Raw genomic sequence first — 15,508 nt, 5'->3', positions numbered from 1 at the left:
TTATCTAATGACTCGGCTTAAACCTTCGTTCATGGTTGGGTATATCAGTATCGATCGATTAGTCGTTATCTGTCGTCGGGTTTAGGTTGCGTTCTACTGAAAGACACCGGACACCGACACTATTCCATCAGACTGAGAATTGAAGAGCTCCTGCAAATGAGCCAATCTCCGTTGAGTATGGTCGATCTTATTGAATTCGGGCAGGGCGTCATATAAGTTTCCCTATTATCTTGTTTAAGTTTATGATATAAACTAAAACAAGATAGAATACTAGTTAAATGTATTTTAATATACACTCCTATCAGATTCAATTGGGAGCCATTACATACCATTTTTTTTAATAGTCAATAATTTTGAGAAAAGCCAAAAATACACATTATGTCATACCTCGGAATTAGCTCGCATCAAAATGTTCTGCCTTCGTGTGTCATTTTAATCTTATGCATATATTTTCGGTGTTAACATAACGGTAGCCCGTCCGTCTGTCACGGAGATACATCTCCGCAATTAATCAGTCTTATCATTGGACCTCGGCAAATGTGCTTTTATGAGACTCAATATTGTGAACCTTAGAACAAGGGGTTAATATAAATGGCATCTGGGGGTGGCATAAATACCAGATATACGCAATTGATGCCAAGAAACTTCATCTTTCAAATACCTTTCATTTTATAGAATATACATCTCCCATAACAATTACTTTTAATTAATTACCCATAATTACTCCCACGTTACATATATGATTTTTAAGATTAAAATATAAAACCATTCACACACAAGAAATACGCTATATGTTCCATTAAGACACTGAATTTCCTGTGAAATTCGACATATTATTCTAAAATACGTACATATAGTGTTAAATGATTTGTTAATCTTTTCGAAAACGTTGAATATGTATTTAAAAAAGTCGTGTTAAGAGGTGTCGAAAAACTCAAGGGTAAATTACATTAATTTAAATTATTAAGTAAAGTCTTTTACGTAAGATCTTAATTAATTGGCAAGAGGGATTGTTTTTTTTTTTTAAATTACGCATATCGTTGAAAGCCAGCTGTTATCGCGACATAATGTTGGACGCGAAGATATTCACATTTCTTGCCTCTAATGATACCTTTTTAATTTCTTACCCAAGGCTTTTCAATATTCTTTAACAAGGAAAAAGATAATTATTAAAAATAATTTTAGAAATAATTTTCTATACATAGTTTTCATATAGGTTATTCATATTCTGATGGTAAGTGCCCATAGATACTGTAAGAAATCATTCCTCTTTTCACCAATGCGCCACTAACTTTGGGAGATAAGTCTGTCTGTTGGGGACCTTGTCCCTGTAATACAAGTGGCTCACTCTCCCTCTATACCGGATTTATAATTATTATTTTTGGTGCTAGAACATAGGTTGAGGAGAGAAGAGCTAACTGGCAGTAGGATACCAACTATAATAACCCTGTTATCCTTTAAACTTGATCACAAAACTACTTAGACGAAATTGAACAATGTCACAAAAAGAATAAAAAAATCTATGAGGTATTAAGACCCGTCTTAATTATTTTTCAAATTATTTCCATAACCTTAAGATCACTGAGAGATCCTTTTACATCAATGACATTCTAATCATTTAACTTCATCTGTTGAGACTTCCACATTAAAAAGCATTTTTTAATTAGTCTCATGTCCAAAATAGGTCAAATACGAATACGAGAAATTATTGCATCTTAAAGAGCATCATTCAAGGCGATACGACGATTTGAGAAATTTTGATAAAAACCAAGCCTTCACGCGCTTGTACATACACATTCTATACATATATTGTATAATTCTCAAGTCTGTACGTAAAACATTATTTGAAAAGAATCTGTTTGTATAAAACTGAATATAATATCCGTATATTACTGTATTAATAAAATGCCCAAAACAACAATTTGTCCGTGAAAGTCTCCAAACATGCAAAAGATTTTTTAGACTATACTTATTCTCTAGGAAGCAGGCTGTTGCCAGAATTAAAAATATACCTCTCACCGAACGAAGTCACGAGCACACTAGTATGTTGGTAACCAGCACAGATAATTGCAATCTATGTTACATGCCAAACACCAAAAAGGTGAAAGAGCCATGAGGTCTTATTTGGTTTCTAACTGAAAGGCGCGGAATGAAATAAATGTGATTCATTGTAAATTAATACGATCAGATCGGGATGATGATATAAAAGGATTTTATTGAAGCATTAATGTGATTTAAAGGAATCTGCCATATTGTGTTATTACTTATAAGACTATCAGGTGTTTTTAAGAATGAGGAAGGCTACGACGTTAAGAAGGCTCTTTAAAAGAAGATATGTCTCAAAAACTTGTAGGAAGAATACGTAATCACTGATTACTTTCACTAGAATGGTAACTGCTACACATGTTTTGTTTGATACCCTTTTTTGAAAAATATTTTCTTATTAACAAATATAGCGTATTATGTTGCGTCCATATTTGATTTTATGTGAGTGCGCCTCTCACGCATTGATTTTAGGAATTCGTAAAGTATTAGATCGTTTTAAGTAATTATACATTTTAACAGTCTTAAATACTGAATAGCCCGCGAATAATTACGTAAAATTTGTAGTTACTATCAGCCTTCCAAAATTGTTATCGTTTAAGTAGTCAATTATGTCAATATACTATTAATCTCATAGCTTTGTTATTATCAACCATCACCCATCACTTGTTTTGAATCAACAAATTACGTAAAATTATAATAATTATAGGGTGAGATATAGATCATCTTATAGTAAAATACAATTGTCGATTTTCTCAAAATAATGTCCTTACACTGTGAAAAACTTATAATATTATAAATTTGAAATATACATCCATGAGTTACTAAATAGATGTCTATATTTTGTACAATTTTCAAGATTACGGTATTCGTATACCTACTATCTAGAAGACTATAAATTATTAATGGTAATAGAATTTAAAATAACATAACCATTTTATTCCTTGACAAAGATTGCTTTTTATAAAAAAAAACTCTCTTTAAAAACAACTCTCATATTTTTATAAAGCATACCATTATTATATATATCAATTGATATTAAAAAAATCATCAGACTTAACTAGTTATTGCTCCCACTAGGTGACAAAACATTTATAAAATATCGCATTAAAGTCTAGACTCGACGGCTTGAGAACTACCGTTGTATGACGTCACAAGATAGAGATGCACAATCTTCGTAACCGGTCCGAGCAGGACGGCGACAAAGTAAAAACAACATACCAAATAGGGTGATCACATGTAGCGAAATATTGCGATAAGTGATGATCGGTTGCAGTTATAGGGACGCGGCTTTCGTGGTCTATTTGATTTTGGAACACATTTTTATTTCCAAAAGGACTGCGCTGTCACGCGACAACGGAAAGCGCGGGAAATGTGTTTTTAGTGACATATGGCGCGGATGCGACGAGTAATGGTTTGACAGCTCGACGTTTGTTAGATCGTCACTTTTTTAAGGTTATATTTTTAAAATGCCACACGAAGTAGGCTAATTGCTCGTAATAAATTATATCTAATGCATTAATTTTGCTTTATATTTCACAGGTGTAAATGTTGTTCTCATTAGTTAGGTGAGCTCAATTGTGAGTTCAAATTTACTAAAATATCATATATTTCATAAAAAGCGTATTAAATCAGATCATTCTTCTTTTAATTCTTTAACTTTAAATTGTTTTCAATGGTTGGGGTTTTGTTTGTTAAATGTTACCGTTCAATAACATTATAGTTAATAAAATCGTAAAAGTTGCATAATATTAGTGTATTTTATTATTCAGTATTTCAATATAATATATTAAATTGAGTGGCGTATTGATCGATCTATCAAAGTTATTCAGTAACATAGAATATAATAGTATTGTGCGTTTGTACCGCGAACCAACGGACTTGCATTTATCTGTGAACAATATCACTCGGCTGTCCAGTTTGAAATAATAAAATAAGTAAAATTCTGAAATGTTAAGCAGTTTACTGACTTTATCTTAATTATGTAATATATTGATGACAGATAAAATAAAGTAGAACTGAGGTGGTTAGGACAGGCGAGCCTTAAAGAATATTGCGGGTTCAAACCCGGGAAATTTTCATGTGGCTTTCAATTGGCATGTATAATTCATTTCGTAGTCGGCGGCGAAGGATAACCCTGTGAGGAAACTTGCATGTCCACCAACCGGCATTCGAGCGCCATAGCGAAATGGGCTCCAAAAATTACACATTACGGCCGCAAAGGACATTTAAACTCTTCTGTTATATTCTTTTTGCTTAAAATAATTTAGTCAGTATTATTTATATAAACTATTAAAATCAAAATATGTATAACGGACCACAGATAATATTTTTGTATAGTTTTTGAATATGTTGAGTGTAGACGATAAAAAGGAAAAATTCTCATTTCCTATAGAAGTGGACTACCATTGCTAAATAAGACACATCGATGAATTTATAGTTAACAGCGCATTCACGATAAAAATCTAATTTTACTATGATAACGTTCAAATTGACCACATTAAATATTTTTTTTTAACTGTTAGACTACCTTTCTATTAAAATCGTTTTTGTAATGAGGTACCACACATATGATTTTAATCCTTTGTAATTTGGCAGTAATATAAGATGGATTGGTCAATGTTTAGATCGTCACATCCCAAGATGTTGATGACGTCATACGACTTAATTTGTCATCCAGAAATTGAAACTCAAGTGTTCCCCTCGTGTCAAAGAAATATAATTGATTTTATAGACCAGTGTAAAACTCCTTTAGACTCTTGCGCAGATTGAACCGTATCTTTTATATCTACGCATGCGCAGCGTTTATTACTTCGATTTCAAATCTCTTGATTTCTCTTAGAATTAGCTGCCAAAGAATATTGTGATTTATAAATCGAGCAATAAAGTTCAAATCTCTTACTCAAATTGTATGTAATACGTCGTTTTTAAATATGAGAATAGTCGTATTGATTTAAGCGGGTAAAAGAGAAATGGATTTATCTCTTTTCAATGTATAATGATTACAGACATTCGTCTCTTTCTAATGCTCTATCGTGCTTTAGGTGTGGAAAATATCGTAATTTACGTCTCAATTATACCGAGACTCAATAAAATAATTATGGTAAATTGACAGGTTCGATTCCTATAATTTGTAATGCTTCGGTCATATTGTTTGAAGTTTTGCGTAAATTGAACCGTTTGACCTTTTATGACCTTTATATTTGTGAAATAACGATATCGTTGTGCATATACATTAAATAAAGACCTTCTTTTGAAATTTAAGTAAAATAAACTCTTATTTAAGGAAGAGTATTTGAAGCTGAACGTCATCGTTGCTGTTCCACTTTTGGTTAGCGGTACCTGTATAAAGTATTTAAAACCTTTTTCATGATTTTATTCTTACCGGATCTGATGAGTTGCAATTAGAATCAGGATAAAATATTTCATTCACAAAAAGATACGGTAATAATCAGAAGTTTCGGGAGTAGCCGGGAAAATCTTAATAAGAACTAATTTGTATTTTTTTTTTTACATATAAAGCGTGTTTTTTCAAAATAGGTTCTCTAGTTGTATCCTGGAATAAAAGTGATATTAATGCCGCTATATTTAGCGAATTTAATAACTTATTATCTTAATAAATACCTGAACTTAACTTAAAAAAGAAGAATTTTTTCTTTGTCCACTAATGTAGATATAATCATGACATAACTGTGAACTATAATCGTATAAAGTATTGCTATAGTTATCAGTTCAGGAAGCCAGAGCCCTATCATTTAGCTTCATGTTGTCAGAGGACATTAAAATTCATGCAAAATCCACCGGCGGTCCGTTGTCCAGTTACGGGCAGACAGATGAACATGTTTATGAACTTGCACCAACATGTCCGGTTTTCGGTTATGGCCCGGAATACAAAGTTGGCTATTTGTTTCAAATCATAGAGAGCGAGGCAAGGCATCTAGAATAATACTATAGTTATTTGTAGTGATAAATTAATTACTTCATTTAAGAAGATAGATTGAAACGTTACAGTAAATAACTCTTCAAGTACGTTTAACAAGTATCGGATGAGGTATTTATACTTAGTACGATCGTTTTTTATCAGGATGGCAATGATCGCCTTTGCATCGCTAACAACTCAGTTTTTTGAGAAAAACCCTTAGTTTAAATGTATGATAAAGTGGTTTGCATTTTTTTTATATACTTATTAAAAATATATAGTCACTATTAATATTACCAATTGGTTTCATCTACGTACATTATCGATACCAATGAAAATATAATTCAAGTAAATTACACCTTTTCTTGGGTAACGTTAAGAACATCAAACATTAGTCTCACGACGAGTGACCCGAGCTCAGAGCCGGATGGATTTCGATAACTAGAACAGTCGGCCGAGATAACCGGCGCGCCCTCTCTTCCCGGCGCGTGCGACCTGCGTCGAATGCGGTCTAAGAGACAAGCGGAAGGGAATATCCTAGATGTACTAGCTTAAGAATATTAATTTTAAATTGTAACTATACATATATCGCTTGTGTTTATTTAAAATATTTTAGGGTTAGCTTAGTGTGTTATATTTATTAAATTGCAAGATAAAATATTTTGCCGCCTATTGCCGCTTTTTGCTTACCTTCTTTATAACGATTAAATTAGGGAATGTTTTTTTCTGGTTGATTGCTTTACCAATGTATATAATAATACTCATCTCGTCTCAGCTCTTTTCTATAGAACAAACATGAAAATTTAAGAGAAAATAATATCTATTACATGGTCCTAGCAAAAGTAGTGGTACTTTAGTGTGGACTAAAGATAGTCACGTGTTGTTGTGTGTTGTTTCTTTTAGAAGTCGCACATCCTTGTAGGTTATTTTCACTATTTCTAAATTTCGCAATGCTTGCAATGTTAAGAAGGTGAACAATATATTTTATAAATTCGTTGTTGTAGTATATTACGTGTATAAATTCCAAAAACTATAATTTATAGCATGATAAAAGTACTTACAGTAATGCTGTCGATTGTGGTATATTCATTATATATCCATTCACCTTTATAAATTCCCAAAATCCTGAATGATTTAACTAAATGTAACATAATTTTAGTAACAAAACACAACGATACATTTGTACCACACAACATTGCGAGGCCGCACCGCTTCCGTCATCTGAATAAACATCGTAGCGCTTGTTTTAAGCTTTAAGTTCTTGATAATACGGCTTAAGATTCTTCGAATTTTTCCATAGTGTCTTTTTTGTCAGTCGTCGGCGTTCGAAAGAGTTCAACGGGTGCGTGGAAAGGAAGTCCGTAGTCTAGCTTGTACGATCTAGATTCTTGTGAGAGGAATTTAAATTAATTTGACTATTTGTTTTTAAGTTTTAATGCTTATGTTATAAAAAAGAGAGATTAGAGTTTTATTAATTTTAGAAATATACTTAACATAACTGATAATAAGGTTGAATTTGGATTGTTGGCTTAAAGGCATTTGGTATAATAAAGAAACAACTCAATGAACCCGAAAAATTTATACTTGAAATTATATTTTACCAAAATATAACAGATTAATTAATTAAAATACGGGGTATTAAATTATGATATAAGTATAATTAATGAATATAATACACGAGTCGGTATAAAGAGAAAGACTCATAAAAAAAGATTAAACATTTATATCGGAGTTTTCTTAGAAACCACGATCATTTCTTCGACCCGCGCTCTCGTATAAAGGGCCCCGCAGACGAATTTATATACGATTTACTTAGAAAAAATACTCAAGGGAAAATTACAAGAGAATTAAAAGAGAATTATCTTATTATTTTTATTATATCCATTATTGAGACTCGATGATCGAGAATGTACTGAAAAAAACATTCAACTACACTACAGCAATTATCTCCAACCATTAAATTCTGACTGACTTCTCTAACTAGTTTATCATTTGGCGATTTGTGGCGATGGTGATGATGTCTTAACCGATTTTGGCAACGGCAAACATACTGGCCAATGGTGCAGGACATATTATATTGTGCAAACATAAATGCACTCCCTTTAATCACTCTCATAATATGGGACGGTGAATCTGACACAACCGCAAAGAGCTCAGGCCCAGGATCAAAGGCTTTATGTTATAGTTCTATAATAAAAAAAAAATATGATATCGGTACGATATCATATTTTTATTATAGATATAGGATACGGACAAGCAAATGGGACATCGGTTGGTAAGTGGGCACCACAGCCCATAGACAATGCCGCTGTAAGCAATATTAACCATTCCTTACATCACCAACAACCTTGGGAAATAAGATGTTATGTTCCTTGTGCCTGTCGTTACACTGGCTCGCCCATTCTTCAAACCGGAAGTGTATAATACTAATTTATTACTAACTATATATAACAATAAAAAAATGGTCTGTTGCTTACAATTTGTCGGCATGTTTAATTATTGCAACCTGGAATTGAGCCCAGGATCTCGGGTTTTGCACCCTTATAAGGTGACTACTAAATCAACGAGGCAGTTAGGTCAATAATTGTTAGCCAGAGCCAATTACCAACTAGACCAATTTTAAAGATGTTGTATTTGTAAAACGTCACACATAAACTCATATTACTTCTGAAATAAAAATGGGAGTTCTCGAGAGCTACTTATTACACAAGCGATTAATTTAAATTATGACCGAGTAGGTCAAATATTTAAAGGTTAATATTGTGTGTACGCGTCTTAAGATACAAACCGTTTTTATTCATTACAATGAAATCTTGATATTTTTTAAAAACAATTTTATAAAGAATTAATCATTTTAACCAGCGACCGGATAAAGTAATTGATTTTTAATGGGTCTTACCGAATTCTTAGCTTCGTACTGTCGATTTAATTAGTTTGAAATTGATATTATTATATGTATTTAAAGAAGAATTTTCATTTATGACATTTTTTTACGTCATTCAAGTTAATACTTATAAATTAAAAATATACCAACGTAGATAAAACATTTTGAATTATATTTTGAAATTTTACTACTAATATGCTTTAAGTTAAAACATTAATATAATTAAAATATCCGGTTTCAGTTATATTATTTTGGCAGTGCCTCGATGATATATGTGCCGCTACCTGAAGTAATTACAATCTGTGATGATCTTAATGTACTTAAACGAGATTTAACCGGCGATTATTATATAAGTTCCTATACTAACTAATGAAGTATAGATCAAATAATAACACTAGTTTCTATAATAAATTTTAACGTTTCTTTAGTAAACTTGTATACGACATAAATATGTGTAATGTAAATGTGACGTTAAAATAAAAATCTCTAAATTCTTAAAAGTAATGAAATCAATCAAAAATAAAACGAGTTTCCTTTGCTACATATAACTTTATATATATATATGTATATAATTGTTTTACGTACAAACAAATATTACATTTTTTCTTTATATACATAGATTAAGCTGAATTTATTGATGATTCGTATGAGTGACATCAACTATGGTCGTATTACTCTTATGTCATTATTTCTCAGAACGAAGATGATAGTTTAGATTTTAACGATACACGTCTTAATACAGACGTTGTAAACATTTACGAACAATTAAAAATTGAAATTGAATACAAAAAACGCGTGAAACTCAGCGCATAGTACAGTAGAGCCCTATTTAGTTCCGTCCTTTTAAGAACGTTTAATTTTAACTTATATGAACAATAAAATTGACTTTTAAATTATACTCATATCGTTGCTCAATAAGTTTAATATAACTATAATAAAAAAAATTAAGTATAAAAAAGAAACTGTCTTTATTTTATAAGTAGAATATTTTTTTCTTATATTTATCTAGGCGAAAGGGCAAATGGCGAATTGACACATTGGCATTAAATCGCCAATATACCATCAACCTTGGGCACTAAGATATTATGTTCCTTGTACCTGCAGTTACACTCGCTCACCCTTCAAAACGGACCACAACAATACTAAGTGTGTATTAGAGTATGTCGTATTATTTTAAACGTGTCATGTACTTTCAATGGATACTATATTTGAAGGTACATACTTACTAATTTCCATAGATATAAAACATTTTTTGAAAAAATGATTTTGGTGGTAGGGCTTTGTGCAAGCCCGTCTGGGTAGGTACCACCCACTCATAAGATAATCTACCGCCAAATAACAGTACACTGTATTGTTGTGTTCCGGTTAGAAGGGTGAGTGAGCCAGTGTAATCACAGGCACAAGGGACTTAACATCTTAGTTCCCAAGGTTGGTGGCGCATAGGTGATGTAAGGAATGGTTAATATTTCTTACAGTGCCTTTGTCTATGGGCGGTGGTGACCACTTACCATCAGGTGGCCCATATGCTCGTCCGCCAACAAATACCATAAAAAAAAAACATTTTGTATTTTTATTAAATTTGAAAAATGACGACTAATTTAAAATGTTGCCGACATCTGAGCTATAAATGTGTTTTAACATATTGGATTTCAAACTCAATGATCTTTACTAACATCTGCTTATAAAGCAAAATGTAACACTTTCAGAATTACATATAAAAATAACGTAGTATTTTAATATATATATATATATATATATTTATTTAAAAGTACCTACATTTAATTTATAATTGATATGTAGATAGATACAAATAATATTATTAAATAAAAATAGGTATTCATGAAATTTCATTTATTGATACTATCAAAGAAAGTTTCCTTGTCTGAATTTCGATCACGAAAGCTTATCTTAAGAATTAACCAACTGCTTAAAAATATTAAAGCGCGCAGGTCTGGTCTTAAAATCCACTTATTCTCCAAGATCGATGGGACGGCAATGAGTTACAAGAGGAGTGAGATCAAACTATATATCTGACGAGTTAAACTACTACTACTTACTTTCTGAGGCACGCTGCTGAAATAAAACTAATTTGCTACTAAATTTTTTTACCACAAAAAAAGGAATTAAATTATTATTAGCCTGTCCTATGACTTTAACCCACGACTAAAATATCTGTATTCTTATAATCTAGCCACTATCAACAACAGTTGCTTTTAGTTTTGTACGCTGTTATCTTATTGTTAATAATATTCTTAAATATTTTTGGCGTCGTTATTTTATTATGAAAAGACGCACTCAGTATAATTTATGATATTGCCTGTTTTAAGAGATGCTTGATGAATTAAGGAACACACGTACGTAGTTTTAACAAACTTAAACACATATACTAGCTAAAATCTTGGAGGATCTCAATATCAAAACTTCTGATATTTGTTAATATTTGCAAATTTAATACTATGCTTATAAAATTAGTTTAATTACAATAATTTACAAGTAAGAAGTCTAAAATCATTATATAAACAGTCATGACGACATGCAAATCTTCTTTATTACCCAATTATAAATAATTCTGACTCTTCGTGAAAAATATCTAATACGGTAAGCAAAACACAATTCAAATTATTTTTATACTTAAATTAATTTTAATAAAAAAAAAATAATTACAAGAAGTGATTTTATGAACACCGAAGTATATACTCAAGTGTAAATAATATATTACGAGTACGTTACGTTAGCCGAGATGGCCCAGTGGTTAGAACGCGTGCATCTTAACCGATGATTTCGGGTTCAAACCCAGGCACCACTGAAATTTCATGTGCTTAATTTGTGTTTATAATTCATCTCGTGCTCAGCGGTGAAGGAAAACATCGTGAGGAAACTTGCATGTGTCTAATTTCAACGAAATTCTGCCACATGTGTATTCCGCCAACCCGCATTGGAGCAGCGTGGTGGAATATGCTCCAAACCTTCTCCTCAAAGGGAGAGGAGGCCTTTATCCCAGCAGTGGGACATTTACGGGCTGCTAATGAGTACGTTACGTTAACTCATAAGTATATATGATTTCTTAGATGTTGCACTTTGGTTACGTCAAATGTGTTTCAACTTAAAATTCTAACGTGTGACATAATTTAATATCAGTTATTTAAATCATCTTTGTTTCAAAAAAACATCGTAAATATTATAAAATTATCTTACATTAAAAAGATAGATAGATAGAAACGTTATTAATACTAACTCAATGACAATAATTAACTTAATTATGATAAATAAAAAATTAACAATACAAACTCCGTGATAGCCTTCATTAATATCGGACTTACAAATCGTTTACAAAAACCTCTACGTGTTTGAAAATCGAAATACAGATAAATAACAGATATATAACTAAAAACATAAATAAGACACGAAATCGATAATGATTAGTTATTATTCTACTATAATAGAATAAGTCAGAACGATCGTAAATAAAACAGTGAAATATTTTGTAACTTTTGAATATTTCAAAAGAACAAAACAAAGATTATTTTTTGAAAGGAACAAATTAAAGCTAGAAAATCAGTAGTAAAATATAGAAGTAAGCCTGTCAGACAGCAGTAAATATAGTTATTATAACAATAAAAATATTCTCGAATCAAAATGACATATTTGTATATTTCTTGTCTTTCTGAACAGAAGCTTATCGTCTGATCCTGAGTGACACTTTTCTTAGTGAAATTGTAATAAAGTTTAAAATGAACTTATTTCAATTTTTTTTTTTTTTGTAACAATAATTCGATTTCACATTAGAATTTTTCGTCCCCGATGACCCGCCAGGATTTTTGACGTGACGGGTCGTGTCAGTTAATAAATTACATTAACCCATTACATAAGGATGGGCACATCGTCGTATATCTGAGCTTTCTCCCTTGACAGCGCGGCTTATTAAGTTTTGTTACCACAGAATAAGAAAAAAACAGCAGAATGACTGTCAAAAAATTTTCTATATCATAAAATAAATAATTATTAATTTCTGTACACATAAGTTGATGCAAGATTGTACAAGTTACAATCTTTTGTCATTGCGTCAATCTATCTAATTTTATTAGACTGTACTCGCTCTAACCTCAAAAATAACTAACTGATAGACAGATGAACTAGATCCAAATACTCTTTCTGGTTACCAAAAAGGAAATGCTACGAAAAGAAGACGAACTCCTGATTCCAGTACATCGATTATCTCAGAGATGTTTTGTTAATTCTTACATATGTAGCAAGAAATTAAATTGTGGCAAATTGTTTTTGATGTTTGTTGTTTGAGTTTAATTTGATTTATGACAGTATTGTCATATAATGTGTTTGTTTTAAATCCTGTTTACGTAGATAAGTGTTGAAATAAATATAGCTGCTTTTAATATTCTACAGAAGTACAGATGGCAACCCCTCCATCAATAAAAAAAAATTACATTTATATTTTTTGCACTGTATACATTTTTCGTTAGATTATGTTTGTGAAGCTGTAATTTGTAGTCTGTGTCCAGGACAGTGTACTTTATTTCGGTATACTGTATTTTCGTGAAGTGCTCGTTACGCTGAATTGTATCGATAAGATTACTGTTAATTTATAATAACACTAGCGTACGTATTATGGGTGTGCTTACGAAATTTAGGGATCTTTATTGTAACGGGACCTCGTCTGACCCAGAATGAAGCAACCAAATGCAGTTAAAGTACTATGTATAGGTTTGTCTGTGCTATATCATTGAGAGAAAAAAAAAAAGTTTATTGAACATACACGAATATATACATTGATGATGAATCATTTTATTTTTATTTTAGACGTTTGATCGTCTTGTATAATGTGAAATTTCGCTTTATATAAAAATAGAATATAATATTAAGGATTATCTTCGGAAGTAAACACAGATGATATTAAGAAATAAGATATTATGTTTTATATGACTATAATTTGATTAATTAATTCAGTACCTAAACTAGTACCTTATTTTTATTATTTTTTATAATATGTCTTCTGTGTCTAAGGACTTTAAAAAAAACGAAGCATTTTTGTCAGGAAAAAATTATTATATTCGTGTATGGCGTAAATCCATGATCCTGCAATACTAGCAATTTGTATGCCCAAATCTTCGTATCGTAATTGTGAGTATATCTAAAGTAGCAAGAATGAATATGGGCAGAATTGATCGTTTACAAGCAGCCAGAATTTGGTGGTCCATCGCTCGTTTCGCTTCGTGAAAAAAAATGTATTCGGAGCACAAATTCGAAATTGTCATGAATTGCAATGATTCAGCTTATAATTAATCACTGACTATGGCGCCACCATTAGAAACGTCAGAATAAAAGGTCTATTTTTGTACTGATCTTGTACATTATCGCTTATTTACATTTACCACAAAACCTTGATCGAAATAAAATGTATATTAAACTAAACGTCAATGGGCTATTATCAGGTTAAGGTAGGAATCGTGAATATAAATATGCATAAGGCATAAGGCATAGCAAGTTCAATACATTTTTGTCGGACGTATCTCCGAAAGTCTTAATTGCGTCGTTAGCCCGCCTCGACGGCATTGTTCTGTTCGACGATAAAAAGCCTTATTGAAATTTTTCTCCTGAACGCCTCTAGCTACCGAGTAGCCTTTTACATATAACAGACGGTATTAAATCTGTTTATAATAAAGGCAATGCCATATAAAAAGATATATAAGACCTTATTAATATTTAATCAGCACTCAAATTCGAGATCTCCGAAAATTTTGTTTGGGTTGCGTGTCGTGAAAATGTATGTTCTTCGGGATTGTTGCTTGAAGTTTTTTGTGTTATTGATAGTCTGAGGTAAAGGGGGTGGAAAGTCATAATATATACAAAAAAACACACAATACAATAAACTTTAAATAATTGATGGAATATTATTAAATCGACTAGCGTTTTAGATCACATTCACTGATAGTGCGACCACGTTGCCAGCAGCTTATTCTGAGACCTTTTTTTTTCTCGCTGGAAAAACGTATTATGCGTTTCCCTCACGTGAAGTGGGGTATGTAGGACTCCCCGGTGCCTAGGACTGCGCTAAGTTCACCGGAATACCCACTAAAAACCAGCGGTACCCTCTCCGACTTTTCAGCGGGCGCCTCAGTGACGAGATCCTGAGACCTGGGTTTATGTAGAGTTCATATACAGGATTGGGCTAGGTAAAGTTGTTCCATTTTTCTGTCAAGAAATTCTAATTAGTCCGGAGTTAGGAGGTGTTATATTTTTGTATATCAGAAATTAAGTAAAATTGTTGTTTCTGCGTATTGTCTTTTGTCATCATTCATCGGATAATGAGAGTGGATCAGCGTTTCCTCCTACACTTGTGAATATTTCTAATAATAATAATATTTCTTGCACACTTAGCTAGTCCTTGAGAGTAATCTCGTGGTTGATATTCGACTAAGAAAAAAGGCCCGATCATTATTATTAGTGTCCTGCGACAACTATTGAGAGCTCTATATACGTTTTTGTCAAATGTTTATATAGACTATTCATGTGTGCATGTGTGCGATGACTCCGGATACAGCGTGTCCTTTAAGCATTAGACTTTTGTATTTTAAATTTAATGTATTAAAACAAATAAGTAATATCAGGTATTTAAAAAAAAATGATTTACCTAGAGTCTAGACGAA

The 15,508-nt window shown here is 31.7% G+C and overlaps 1 protein-coding gene across 2 annotated transcripts in view; it reads left to right on the top strand.

Annotated features, from left to right (window-relative positions):
- LOC125067002 (serum response factor homolog) overlaps positions 1 to 15,508 on the top strand; it is a 226,099-nt gene that overhangs the window by 80,393 nt on the left and 130,198 nt on the right. The window lies entirely within an intron of this gene.

This window comes from Vanessa atalanta, chromosome 10 (assembly GCF_905147765.1).
Source record: "Vanessa atalanta chromosome 10, ilVanAtal1.2, whole genome shotgun sequence".
Lineage (NCBI taxonomy): Eukaryota > Metazoa > Arthropoda > Insecta > Lepidoptera > Nymphalidae > Vanessa > Vanessa atalanta.
This window is presented reverse-complemented; position numbering and strand designations above follow the sequence as displayed.